Source organism: Mesoplodon mirus (genome assembly GCF_964341445.2).
Source record: "Mesoplodon mirus genome assembly, chromosome: X".
NCBI classification, from domain to species: domain Eukaryota; kingdom Metazoa; phylum Chordata; class Mammalia; order Artiodactyla; family Ziphiidae; genus Mesoplodon; species Mesoplodon mirus.
The window spans coordinates 97,485,842-97,500,451 of NC_138981.1; the positions used below are offsets into that span (position 1 = coordinate 97,485,842).

General features: G+C 37.6%; 1 pseudogene across 1 annotated transcript; it reads right to left on the reverse strand.

The window, feature by feature from the left end:
- Nucleotides 1-2,416: 2,416 nt before the first annotated feature.
- LOC309796271 (dnaJ homolog subfamily B member 6-like) lies at nucleotides 2,417-3,152 on the reverse strand (annotated as a pseudogene). Its single transcript has one exon. The product of its transcript is annotated as a dnaJ homolog subfamily B member 6-like (transcript).
- Between the last annotated feature and the right edge of the window lie 11,458 nt (nucleotides 3,153-14,610).

The following is a 14,610-nucleotide window of genomic DNA, read 5'->3' on the forward strand; positions in this document are numbered from 1 at the left end:
ATTCTTAATTTAAATAATGAATTTAATTTAATTCATAACCTTCTAGGACAGCTCAATTCTAGGATATAAAATCTACCCTGGGGAATAACTGGTTCCAGAGTCTGACTCCAGAGCCTGCACCTTTAACCACAACGCTATGCTGCTTCCTGATCTGGTGTTTCTCAGGATTTTTTTTTAATTCATCAAATGCATTCACATTTATTTTTTTAAGCAAATGACAAAGACCCAGTTTACCAACTTAACTTTTTAAAACCTAAGATTAACATTACATATTTAAACAATTGTCTGCATAAAACCACAAGACCCCAAGTAGCCAAAGCACTCTTGAGAAACAAGAAAAAAGTTAGAGGCACCACACTCCCTGACTTCAGACTATACTACAAAGCTACAGTAATCAAAACAGTATGGTACTGACTCAAAAATAAACACATAGATCAATGAAACAAAATAGAGATCACAGAAATAAACCCATGTACCTATGGCCAACTACTCTACAACAGAGGAGGCACCAAAATACAATGGGAAAATACAATCTCTTTAATAAATGGTGTTGGGAAAACTGAACAGCTACATGTAAAAGAATGAAATTAAAACATTTTTATCATACCATATACAAAAATAAACTAAAAATGGATTAAAGACCTAAATGGATTAGAAACCATAAAACTCCTAAAAGAAAACATAGGTAGTACAATCTTTTACACAGGTCTCAGCAATATATTTTGGATCTGTCTCCTCAGGCAAGGGAAGCAAGAGCAAAAATACACAAGTGGAACCTAATCAAAGTTAAAAGCTTTTGCACATTAAAGGAAACCATCAACAAAACAAAAGGGCAACCCACCTAATGGGAGAAGATATTTGCAAATGATATGTCTGATAAGGGGTTAACATCCAAAATACATAAATAACTCACACAGTTCAATATTTTAAAAAAATCTATTTAAAAAATGGGCAGAGGACCTGAATAGCCATTTTTCCAAAGAAGACATACTGATGGCCAATAGGCACAAGAAAAAATGCTCAGCATCACTAATCATTAGGGAAATGCAAATAAAAACCACAATGAGCTATCACCTCATACCTGTGAGAAGGGCCATCATCAAAAAGATGAGAAATAACAAGTGGTGGCGAGTATGTGGAGAAAAGAAAACCCTAGGACGCCGTTGGTGGGAATGTAAATTGCTATAGCCACTATGGAAAACAGTATGGAGGTTCCTCATAAAACTAAAAATATAACTACCATATGACCCAGCAATTCCACTCCTGGGTATATAGCCAAAGAAAATGAAAACCCTCATTTGAAAAGATATATGCACCCTAATATTCATAGCTGAGTTATTTATAATAGCCAAGATGTGGAAGCAATCTAAATGTGCATAAACAGATGAATGGATAAAGAAGATGTGATATATGTATATATCATCTATATCTATATATAAATGATGTATATACACAATGGAATATTACTCACCAATTAAAAAATGAAAATTTGCCCTTTGCAACATGCTTGGACCTGGAGGGTATTATGCTTAGTGAAGTAAGTCAGAGGAAGACAAATACTGTATGTTTTCACTTATATGTGGACTTTAAAAAATAAAACAAAACAAATGAATATAAGACAGAAGCAGTCTTACAGATACAGAGAACAAATTAGTGGCTATCAGTGGGGGGAAGGGGAGGGGGAGGGGCAAAAAAGTTGAAGGGGATTAAGAGGTACAAACTAGTAGGTATAAAATACATAAGATACAAGGATGTAATGTATAGTACATTACAGGTATATAGGCAATATTTTATAATAAATTTATATGAAATATAATTTATAAAATATCAAATCACTATATTTTACATATGAAACATATAATATTGTAAGTCAATTATACTTCAATAAAATAAACAATTGTCAACACTTACTAAGTTGCCAGCATTCATGCACGCTAGAAAATATCCTCAATTTATATCAACTAAACCAGAAATGCATTACTATTAATGCATTAATATCTTCCACTACTAAATACTGAAAAAATTGAGATTATTTTTGTGGAAGATTCATCCTGGCAATGTTAACTTCACAGCAGGCTGACACTACTTAGCTCACATTTCAAACACAATAGAAAGGCAGGTCTATGCTAGTGTTAGTGTAGGAAAGAGCCACAGGCACCCTGGGTTACATTTAATAGAAAACAAAGTGCATGCAGAGATTGACAACAATTTTAAAGACCAAAAAATGGTCCTATTATGTGGTCCCAACAATAAACTCAAAGTTTCTGACCAATAGTGGTTTGGATGAGCTATTTACAAATACTTTAGGTACAGTTATACTGAAAGATAGTTCATTTGGCATCTTAAAAAAAAGTTCCTATCAATCTTCAGATGGAGCTTGTTAGAGGTAACATTTCTGTTAAGTGCATGCATTGAATTACTTGTTATCCAAGCATAGCAGCTGTTCCTTACCATTTAGCCTTAAGGACTTTAATTGGTCATCTTCAACGTCTACTCTTTCTTGACCATTCTCGACAATTCTCTTTGTAGTGATTTTTCTGCCATTAACGATTTTAGAAGTTGATATAGATTTGAAGTCGCCCATTCCACTACTTCCAAGTGATGTGGAAGAGAATGAAGTGAGGCCCTCGTGATTTAGGGAGGCAAAAGAAGTAAATCCGCTATCAAAAGAACACCCCCCCTCCAAAATATGGAAAGCCACTGAAGGCAGAGAAAAGACTCTGTGCCTCAACTTCTGCTTCCTAGATCCCCCCAAAAGGCCTCAAGTGGGTCTTTGAAGAAGTCCAGTGAAAACGGACCCCTTCCACCAAACAATTCCCTGAAAACGTCATCTGGGTTATGGCATGTGAAGCCAAACTGAAAGGGACTGTTAAAATGACTTCCACCTGCACCTTCACCATTTAACCCTTCCTTGCCATATTTGTCATAGATATCCCGTTTTAAAGCATCTAATAACACCTCATAAGCCTCAGCTACTTGCTTGAATTTTCTCTCTGCTTATTCTTTATTCTCAGGATTTTTATCTGGATGCCACTTTAGTGCTAGTTTCCAATATGCCTTTTTTTATATCCTTAAAAGGCTGAGTGATGTCTCTGCATGCCTAGAACTTCATAGGAGTCCACCACGTTTTGACAGGATGTTGAAAGGAGCATGCGTTTCTGCCTTTAAGGTCATCTACGTGGGACCTAGGATGTGGGAGCCAGTGGCAGGAAGACAAAGCAATGGGGCATGGCCCAGGTGTCCCCTCTGCTCATGCACCGCTGAGCTGGTAATGGTGGCAGCCTGCTGTTTCTCAGGATTTAGTCTTATATGCCTCTTTGTCTTTGTGCATGATATCCATTCTAGCTGAAAATTGCATCCTCTTAATTTCCCAAACCTCTTAGCCTGGTGTGGTAACCAGACTCTGTGCTGGCCTCCAATAAATCATGCCTCCCGAGTATTTATTGATACATACTTGTGTGTTTCCACCCACAGTGACCCATGTGTAACCAATAAATTGTGTTGGACGTGATTCTGCCTGACTTCCAAGGCTAAGCTATAAAAAGCCTTGCAGCCTCCACCTTGATCTCTTAGAGCACTCGTTCCTGGAGCCCAGAGTCACCTTGTAAGGATCCACCTACCCTGCTGGATAGATCTTATGGAGAAGCTCTGAAACTTCACAGAGAGAGGGAGGGTTCTAGCTGAGACCTGTCTTTAAAGCCATCTCCTCCAAGGTACCAGGCATGTGAGTGAAACTGTCTTGCAGCCTACCAACCAGCCCAGCTACTAAGTAGGTACCTAAATTATAAAATAATAAAATACCTGTTGTTTTAAGTTTTAGAGATAGTTTGTTACATTGCAATAGATAACTGGAACACCTGGCTAATTTTTGCTCTTCCTTCAAGGATTCGTTTAGGTATTACCTCTAAGAAACGCCCGCTTTACCTTTTTAATTCCCCTTCCCAGTTTGAGTTAGGTGTAGGTCTTCTTTGCTCCCATGCCATATGAGCACTGATTTCACTTCATTCTACATTTCTGGGTTTGTGCTAACTGCCCCACTAGACTGTGTCCTCCTTGACGGTGCATCTTAATTCTCTTTGTGAAAGGAGCTTGTCCTAGTACTAGGCACATAGTGGCTTTTCAAAATAAGTTGACTAAATCACAGAATCTCAGGGTCGGTGGGACTTTAGGAGCCATATAAAACAACCCAAACTGATCTGCCAAGTGTTTGTCCATCCAGCCTGTGTTGGAAGCCTCTCTCATGATGAGAATTTACTACTTCCTGAAGCAGGTTATCACATCTTTAAATAGCTCAGACTGGTAGCACTTGCTTGTCAGCTTAACTCTTGCTCTAATCACTTTTTCATCCCAGCTCTTCTCGGGGCTCATGCACCTGTTAATATGTTTATTTGTGCTCACTTGTGCACTGTCAACATTTTTTCAGCCTTTTAAATGTTTGTGTCATGTGTATCTAATTGTATTACAAGCTTGAAAAAAAAAAGGGGGTTGTCTTAAATGTATTTAATTGTTCCCTGCTGGAATGTGCTGCATTCAGAAGTAACTCAGTTTATGTTCTTAATGTCTTAGTTAAGGGTGTGGGCTCTGGAGTCAGAAGTTGGGTTCAAATACTGACACTACCACATATTAGTGATTATGTGAAAATAGATAAGTCACTTGATCTAAATAAGTCTGTTTTTCCATCTGAAAAAAAATAACTTCTTTGTATATTTGTTGTGAAAATTGTGCACATAAATGGTGCTTAGCTAGAACCTAAAACTCTCAGAAGCTGAACAAGTATTTATGACTCATAACTATTATAGAAACACAGTGCCAGTTGACCAAATTAAGCATTCTTTCTCATATTGAGCATTGGATAACTTCCTGGTTTTCATTTGTCTTACATGTTTATCTCACCTTTGCCTGGCTGCTTTCCCTATAAAAACTTTACTATAGTGGTATTCAATTTTTTAAAGCTTATCTACTCATATGGCAGAAGATTCAAATTTGCAAATAAGCCCATCTATGCACAAGATGATAGGTGCTTTTGTCAAAACCTTAGCTGAGGCTTTGATTGCAAATGGTTTTATGACTGTTTCACTTGCAAAAGAAAAAATGTAGCATTGTATAGACAAGTCCATGATCTAATTTCATTGGTAACAACATCCAAACTCATACCATAAGGAATTGAGATATTATTCTCTTGATTTCAACCTAGTTATGTGACTCCTCTAGATCTCAGATTCCTGTTATGTAAAAAATGTAAAATAATCATTTCTTATTTATCTAGAGGGCAGATGTTTCCTTCCAGGTGGGAAGACATCAACTAGTATAACACACCTGGCCACTATTCCTTATTCATCCTTAACTGGGGATGGAACAGGAATGAATTACTTGATTGGTGACTTTGGACGCAGAAATTATGCACGCATAGTGTAGCACTTTCCTGTCCCCTGCTTCTTGGGAGGAGCTGCCTGCAGGGAGCATGTAGCCTGTTCTGTTTTCCAGGAACTGGCTCCAGTTTTTTCAGGTCTAATCCTGCTAAATGGTTAATTCTATAATTAATTCTGGAATTCAGATTATGAAATTCACTCGGCCTTAGAAGTATCATATTCTTGAATATCAGTTTTATGAGATATGAAGCTAATATTTTGTTATCTAACTTGCTACTATGTGATACATCTCAGCTGGCTCAGAACTTGAAAAGATATTATTTTGTTTATGGGGCTGCCTTAAAGACTCCAAAAGCAAGGGACTAGGTTTTCATCATGTTTCTAGTTCTAGCACTTAGTACAGTGTCTGGCATATAGCAGGTACTTAAATTAATGCATTATGGTTGAAACTATTTTGAATATTATAAAGTGCTACATAAATAAATGGTAATATTTCTTATTTAATTTATTAAGAAAAACAGAGCTGTGCTAATAGATTTGTAAATTTCAAATTTCCAAGAGAAGCTATTACCACAACATAGTTGATGCCCCAGGAAATTTATATACCATTGTCTTAGTTCCAGCTGTTATAACAAAATATCACAGACTGGGTGACTTTTAAACAGCAAACATTTCCCATGGTTCTCAAGACTGGAAGACCCAGATCAGAATGCCAGCATGGTTGGGTGGAGGCCCTCTTCTGGGCTGCAAACTTCTTGTTGTATTCTCACATGGTGGAAGGGGCGAGATAGCTTTCTGGGACCCCTTTTATAAGGGAACTTATCCCATTCATGAAGACTTGGCTTGCATGACTTAATCACCCCCCCAAATCCCTCCACTTAGTACCATCACCTTGGGCATTAGGTTTTCAACATATTGATTATGGGGTGGGGAGGACACAAACATTTAGACAACAACCATGAACTATGCTCCAAAAGATTTTTTAGGTAGAATGGAGAGCCCACTCTTCCTGCACATAGTACAGATTGGAAAATTTAGGTACAAAGCAGTTATACAATTTGCTTACACTCTTGCAGCAAGCTTATAGCCATGTTTGGAGTAGACCTTTATTAGCTAGTCTGGGTTCTTATTTTGAAACTCAGTGGAATATACTGAGGCCACATCTGTAAGCTTTCAAATCACTATGTGGTCATCAGACTTATTTACAAGTCCATTTGCAGGATCAGAAATAGTTGGATACGTTCTGGAATCTTTGGATCACAAAGTCATTGAAACAGTTTCGATGGAAAAGAGATTATCACAATTAAAGAGAGGTGTGAAGTTTTCGATTGTTATCAGGAGAGTAATTACCAGCAAATTGCTACATTTATAGAGGCAGCAACAGATGTGTGACAGCTGGGTTAATGGAACGTCTAGTAGGACTTTTCCTTTATAATTCCATGTGCATAGTATGGAAAAGGCAGCAGGTGTGACCAGTCAACTGTCAAATGAAAAGAATAAATAGCACCTGGAGAGTGTACTAATCTAAACTTAATGGTTTATTTTTCTTACCTTGCAAGATAATCTAGCAATCAATTTTTGATGGTGTGGTAGTAAATTTTATACCTAGAGAGCACATGCTACTATAAAAGTATATGGCAAAATTTGCTATAGCATTTTCTATTTTTAGCTTTTATGTGAAGGCTTTGCAAAACAAATATTGATATCAATTTCTGAAGCCACACCCCATCCCAGCACTACTGTGTATAAAAGTAAATGGAACTGAAGTCAACCACTGACTTGGGCTGCTAGAATATTCACTAAATCTTTTTTTTTTTGAATTTTTGAATGTTATGTTATCTATTTTTTTATACAGGTTGTTATTAGTTATCCATTTAAAACATATTAGTGTATACATGTCAATCCCAATCTCCCAGTTCATCACACCACCACCACCACCCCCTCCACTTTCCCCCCTTGGTGTCCATACATTTGTTCTCTACATCTGTGTCTCTATTTCTGCCTTGCAAACCGGTTCATCTGTACCATTTTTCTAGGTTCCACATATATGCGTTAATATACAGTATTTGTTTTTCCTTTCTAACTTACTTCACTCTGTATGACAGTCTCTAGGTACATCCACATCACTACAAATAACTCAATTTCATTTCTTTTTATGGCTGAATAATATTCCATTGTATATATGTGCCACATCTTCTTTATTCATTCATCTGTCGATGGACACTTAGGTTGCTTCCATGTCCTGGCTATTGTAAATAGAGCTGCAATGAACCCTGAGGTACATGACTCTTTTTGAATTATGGTTTTCTTAGGGTATATGCCCAGGAGTGGGATAGCTGGGTCCTATTGTAGTTCTATTTTTAGTGTTTTAAGGAACCTCCATACTGTTCCCCATAGTGGCTGTTTCAATTTACATTCCCACCAACAGTGCAAGAGGGTTCCCTTTTCTCAACACCCTCTCCAGCATTTAATGTGTGTAGATTTTTTGATGATGACCATTCTGACAGGTGTTAGGAGATACCTCATTGTAGTTTTGATTTGCATTTCTCTAATGATTAGTGATGTTGAGCATCCTCTCATGTGTTTGTTGCCAATCTGTCCATCTTCTTTAGAGAAATGTCTATTTAGGTCTTCTGCCCATTTTTGGACTGTATTGTTTGTTTTTTTGATACTGAGCTGCATGAGCTGCTTGTATATTTTGGAGGTTAATCCTCTGTCAGTTGCTTCATTTGCAAATATTTTCTCCCATTCTGAGGGTTGTCTTGTTTATGTTTTCCTTTGCTATGCAAAAGCTTTTAAGTTTCATTAGGTCCCATTTATTTATTTTTATTTTTCTTTCCATTTCTCTAGGAGGTGGATCAAAAAAGATCTTGCTGTGATTGATGTCAAAGAGTGTTCTTCCTATGTTTTCCTCTAAGAGTTTTATATTGTCTGGCCTCACATTTCGGTCTTTAATCCATTTTGAGCTTATTTTTGTGTATGGTGTTAGAGTTTTCTAATTTCATGCTTTTACATGTAGCTGTCCAGCTTCCCCAGCACCACTTATTGTATTTTCTCCGTTGTATATCCTTGCCTCCTTTGTCATAGATTAGTTGACCATAGGTGCGAGGGTTTATCTCTGGGCTTTCTCTCTTGTCCCATTGATCTATATTTCTGTTTTTGTGCCAGTACCATATTGTCTTGATTACTGTAGCTTTGTAGTATAGTCTGAAGTCAGGGAGCCTGATTCCTCCAGTGCTGTTTTTCTTTCTCAAGATTGCTTTGGCTATTTGGGGTCTTTTGTGTTTCCATACAAATTGTGAAATTTTTTGTTCTAGTTCTGTGAAAAGTGCCACTGGTAATTTGATAGGGATTGCGTTGAATCTGTAGATTGCTTTGGGTAGTATAGTCATTTTCACAATATTGATTCTTCCAATCCAAGAACATGGTTTATCTCTCCATATGTTTGTATCAACTTTAATTTCTTTCATCAGTGTCTTATAGTTTTCTGCATACAGGTCTTTTGTCTCCTTAGATAGGTTTTTTCCTAGGTATTTTATTCTTTTCATTGCAATGGTAAATGGGAGTGTTTCCTTAATTTCTCTTTCAGATGTTTCATCATTAGTATATAGGAATGCAAGAGATTTCTGTGCATTAATTTTGTATCCTGCAACTTTACCAAATTCATTGATAAGCTCTAGTAGTTTTCTGGTGGCATTTTTAGGATTCTCTATGTATAGTATCATGTCATCTGCACACAGTGACAGTTTTACTTCTTTTCCAATTTGTATTCCTTTTATTTCTTTTTCTTCTCTGATTGCTTTGGCTAGGACTTCCAAAACTATGTTGAATAATGGTGGCGAGAGTGGACATCCTTGTCTTGTCCCTGACCTTAGAGGAAATGCTTCCAGTTTTTCACCATTGAGAATGATGTTTCCTGTGGGTTTTTTGTATATGGCCTTTATTATGTTGAAGTAGGTTCCCACCATGCCCACTTTCTGGAGAGTTTTTGTCATAAATGGGTGTTGAATTTTGTCGAAAGCTTTTTCTGCATCTATTGAGATCATCATATGGTTTTACTTCTTCAATTTGTTAATATGGTGTATCACATTGTTGATTTGCGTATATTGAAGAATCCTTGCATCCGTGGGATAAATCCCACTTGATCATGGTGTATGATCCTTTTAATGTGTTGTAAGATTCTGTTTGCTAGTATTTTGTTGAGGATTTTTGCATCTATGTTCATCAGTGATATTGGTCTGTAATTATCTTTTTTTGTAGTATCTTTGTTTGGCTTTGGTGTATGAGTGATAGTGGCCTCTTCGAATGAGTTTGGGAATGTTCCTTCCTCTGCAGTTTTTTGGAAGATTTCGAGAAGGATGGGTATTAGCTCTACTCTAAATGTTTGATAGAATTCACCTGTGAAGCCATCTGGTCCTGGACTTTTGTTTGTTGGAAGATTTTTAATCACAGTTTCAATTTCATTACTTGTGATTGGTCTGTTCATATTTTCTGTTTCTTCCTGGTTCAGTCTTGGAAGGTTATACCTTTCTAAGAATTTGTCCATTTCTTCCAGGTTGTCCATTTTATTGACAAAGTGTTGCTTGTAGTAGTCTCTTAGGATGCTTTGTGTTTCTGTGGTGTCTGTTTTTACTTCTCCTTTTTCATTTCTAATTTTATTGATTTGAGTCCTCTCCCTCTTTTTCTTGATGAGTCTGGCTAATGGTTTATCAATTTTGTTTATCTTCTCAAAGAACCAGCTTTTAGTTTTATTGATCTTTGCTATTGTTTTCTTTGTTTCTGTTTCATTTATTTCTGCTCTGATCATTATGATTTCTTTCCTTCTACTAGCTTTGGGTTTTATTTCTTCTTCTTTTTCTAGTTCCTTTAGATGTAAGATTAGATTGTTTATTTGACATTTTTCTTGTTCCTTGAAGTAGGCTTGTATTGCTTTAAACTTCCCTCTTAGAACTGCTTTTGCTGCATCCCATAGGTTTTGGATCATCGTGTTTTTGTTGTCATTTGTCTCTAGGTATTTTTTTATTTCCTCTGATTTCTTCAGTGATACCTTGGTTATTTAGTAATGTATTGTTTAGCCTCCATGTGTTTGTGGTTTTTATGTTTTTTTCCTTGTAATTGATTTCTAATCTCATACTATTGTGGTCAGAAAAGGTGCATGACATGATTTAAATTGTCTTAAATTTACTGAGGCTTGATTTGTGACCCATGATGTGATGTATCCTGGAGTATGTTCCGTGTGCACTGAAAAAGAAAGTGTAATCTGCTGTTTTTGGATGGAATGTCCTACAAATATCAATTAAAGCTATGTGGTCTGTTTTGTCACTTAAATCTTGTGTTTCCTTATTAATTTTCCATTTGGATGATCTGTCCATTGGTGTAAGTGAGGTGCTAAAGTCCCCAACTGTTATTGTGTTACTGTCAATTTCCTCTTTTATAGCTGTTAGCAGTTGCCTTATGTATTGAGGTTCTCCTATGTTGGGTGCATATATATTTATAATTGTTATATCTTCTTCTTGGATTGATCCCTTGATCATTATGTAGTGTCCTTCCTTATCTCTTGTAACATTATTTTAAAGTCTATTTTATCTGATGTGAGTATTGCTACTCCAGCTTTCTTTTGATTTCCATTTGCATGGAATATCTTTTTCCATCGCCTCTTCACTTTCAGTCTATATGTGTGCCTAGGTCTGAAGTGTGTCTCTTGTAGGCAGCATACATATGGGTCTTGTTTTTCTATCCATTCAGTCAGTCTATATCTTTTGCCTGGAGCATTCAATCCATTTACATTTAAGGTAATTATCAATAAGTATGTTCCTATTACCATTTTCTTAATGTTTTGGGTTTGTTTTTGTAGGTGTTTTCCTTCTCCTGTGTTTCCTGCCTGGAGAAGTTCCTTTAGTATTTGTTGTAAAGCTGGATTGGTGGTGCTCAATTCTCTTAGCTTTTGCTTGTCTGTAAAGGTTTTAATTTCTCCGTTGAATGTGAATGTGATCCTTGCTGGGTAGAGTAATCTTGGTTGTAGGTTTTTCCCTTTCATCACTTTGAATATATCATGCCACTCCCTTCTGGCTTGTAGAGTTTCTGCTGAGAAATCAGCTGTTAATGTTATGGGAGTTCCCTTGTATGTTATTTGTTGTTTTACTCTTGTTTCTTTCAATAATTGCTTTGTCTTTAATTTTTGTCAATTTGATTACTATGTGTCTCGGTGCATTTCTTCTTGGGTTTATCCTGCCTGGCACTCTCTGCACTTCCTGGACTTGGGTGGCTATTTCCTTTCCCTTGTTAGGGAATTTTTGACTATAATATCTTCAAATATTTTCTCGGGTCCTTTCTCTCTCTCTTCTCTTTCTGGGACCCCTGTAATGCAAATGTTGTTGCATTTAATGTTGTCCCAGAGGTCTCTTAGTCTGTCTTCATTTCTTTTCATTCTTTATCTTTATTGTGTTCTGCAACAGTGAATTCCACCCTTCTGTCTTCCAGGTCACGTATCCGTTCTTCTGCCTCAGTTATTCTGCTATTGATTTCTTCTAGTGTATTTTTCATTTCAGTTATTGTATTGTTCATCTTTGTTCTTTAATTCTTGTAGGTATTTAATTCTTCTAGGACTTTGTTTAACATCTTGCATCTTCTCGATATTTGCCTCCATTCTTTTTCCGAGGTCCCGGATCATCTTCATTATCATTATTCTGAATTCTTTTTTTGGAAGTTTTCCTATCCCCATGGCATTTAGTTGTTTTTCTGGGGTTTTATCTTTTTCCTTCATCTGATACATAGCCCTCTGTCTTTTCATCTTGTCTGTCTTTCTGTGAATGTGGTTTTTGTTCCACATGCTGCAGGATTGTAGTTCTCCTTGCTTCTGCTGTCTGCCCTCTGGTGGATAAGGCTATCTAAGAGGATTGTGCAAGTTTCCTGAAGGGAAGGACTGGTGGTGGGTTTAGCTGGGTGTTGCTCTGGTGGGCAGAGCTCATTAAAACTTTAATCCACTTGTCTACTGATGGGTGGGGCTGGGTTCCCTCCCTGTTGGTTGTTTGGCCTGAGACAACCCAACACTGGAGCCTGCTTGGCTCTTTGGTGGGGCTAATGGCAGACTCTGGGAGGGCTCACGCCAAGGAGTGCTTCCCAGAACTTCTGCTGCCAGCATCCTTGTCCTCACAGTGAGCCATAGCCACCCCCACGTCTGCAGGAGACCCTGTAACACTAGCAGGTATGTCTGGTTCAGTCTCCTATGGGGTCACTGCTCCTTCCCCTGGGTCCTGATGTGCACACTACTTTGTGTGTGCCCTCCAAGAGTGGAATCTGTTTCCACCAGTCCTGTCGAAGTCCTGTAATCAAATCACGCTAGCCTTCAAAGTCTGATTCTCTAGGAATTCCTCCTCCTGTTGCCAGACCCCCAGGTTGGGAAGCCTTACATGGGGCTCAGAACCTTCACTCCAGTGGGTGGACTTCTGTGGTGTAAGTGTTCTCCAGTTTGTGAGTCACCCACCCAGCAGTTATGGGATTTGATTTTATTGTGATTGCACCCCTCTTACCATCTCACTGTGGCTTCTCCTTTGTTTTTGGATGTGGAGTACCATTTTTGGTGAGTTCCAGTGTCTTCCTGTCGCTGATTGTTAGTTGTGACTCTGGTGCTCTTGCAAGAGGGAGTGAGCACACGTCCTTCTACTCTGCCATCTTGAACCAAAATATTCTCTAAATATTTACATGTATAAGAAAGAGCACAAGACTGACAGGAGACCAGAAATATAGTCACTGGCTATGTCACTCAATAGTTTAGGGACTAGGAACAAATTAATTGTTGATTTCTCTGGGCTTCATTCATTTCCATGTGTTTAAAATTAGATGATCAGATTAAATCATCATTAAGTTCCATCTGTGGTTCTCTCATTACAGAAAAAAAATTGTCTTAGCAATTTTTTCTTTAATTGTAAGAGATATTTAAGACAACAAATTATAAACACCACTATCCTGTTGTGGCAAATACATCCTAAGTGTTCAGTATTTGTTGGTGTGCTGGCTGATTATCTTATGTAAACTGTTGAGGATGAAAAGTAAAGTGCCTAATACCAGTCTTTGGGTCCTTTTTGTTTTTCCAAATGTGTATCATCTGTTTTTATATATTTTTTACTGGCTACTGAATGGAAGGAGGCTCTAAGGATTTGTCCAAGTTTAGATAATCACCACATATATATTTCCAGAGTAGTGGATCAGTAGTTTTTATTTATTTATTTTTAACATCTTTATTGGAGAATAATTGCTTTACAATTGTGTGTTAGTTTCTGCTTTACAACAAAGTGAATCAGCTATACATATACATATATCCCCATATCTCCTCCCACTTGCGTCTTCCTCCCACCTTCCCTATGTCACCCCTCTCTTAGTCTTTACCAAAATCATCTGGAGAGCTTGCAAGAAATGCAAATTTTGATTAGTAAGACAGGTACCATACTTAGAGAAAACTACCATAGATGTTAAAGAAGTTCTTGAGTTCAACTTCTATCTCTGTCACTTATTAGCTCCACATTTAACCTCAACCCTCTTGGATGCCACTGCTAACTACTTGATCTAACTCCTCTGTGTGGTTCGTCCCCCATCATAGGCTCAAGATCAACTGAGTTGGTTACCTATTTTGTTCTCCTCTTGGGTAAGGAAAAGCCCCTCAGTGAATGTTATTATCCATTTTCCTTAATACGCAGTTTAAGTTATCCAATGTGTGGCCATTTTGTCTCCTTTTCTCCTCCATGTTTCCTCTCCTGTGCAGGCATGCCTACCATATCTCTGCCTCAAGTATAGCTATTATATATCAAGAGATTCAGTGTTAAATAAGTTTTAAATTTACCCTCCTTACAGCTCTTGTAATTTCCCATTCATGTGCACAAACTCAAGTGTATAACCTCTGTGTACAAAACCCAGAGCCAATCCTACACCTCTGTTACTACTGTCCCACTGCCCTATCCCACAGCATTCAACGTTTCCCTGTATTCTGTCTGTTGTGTGTGGTAATTATGAAATCAGGGGAGACTCCTTGAAAGGAAGCTGTATTTGGGCTGGGCTTTGAAGAAAGGGACAGGATTTCTGCAGAGATGGAGAGAAAGGGCATTCCAGAAAAAAGCAATAGCGTAAGAGAATAAAGCATTAGTTCTCAAAGTTTAGTGTGCACAAGAAATGCCTAGGGATTTTAAGAATGCAGATTCCTGGGCCACACCAAGAGAGATTCTGATTAGATTTGTCTGGAATGGAACCC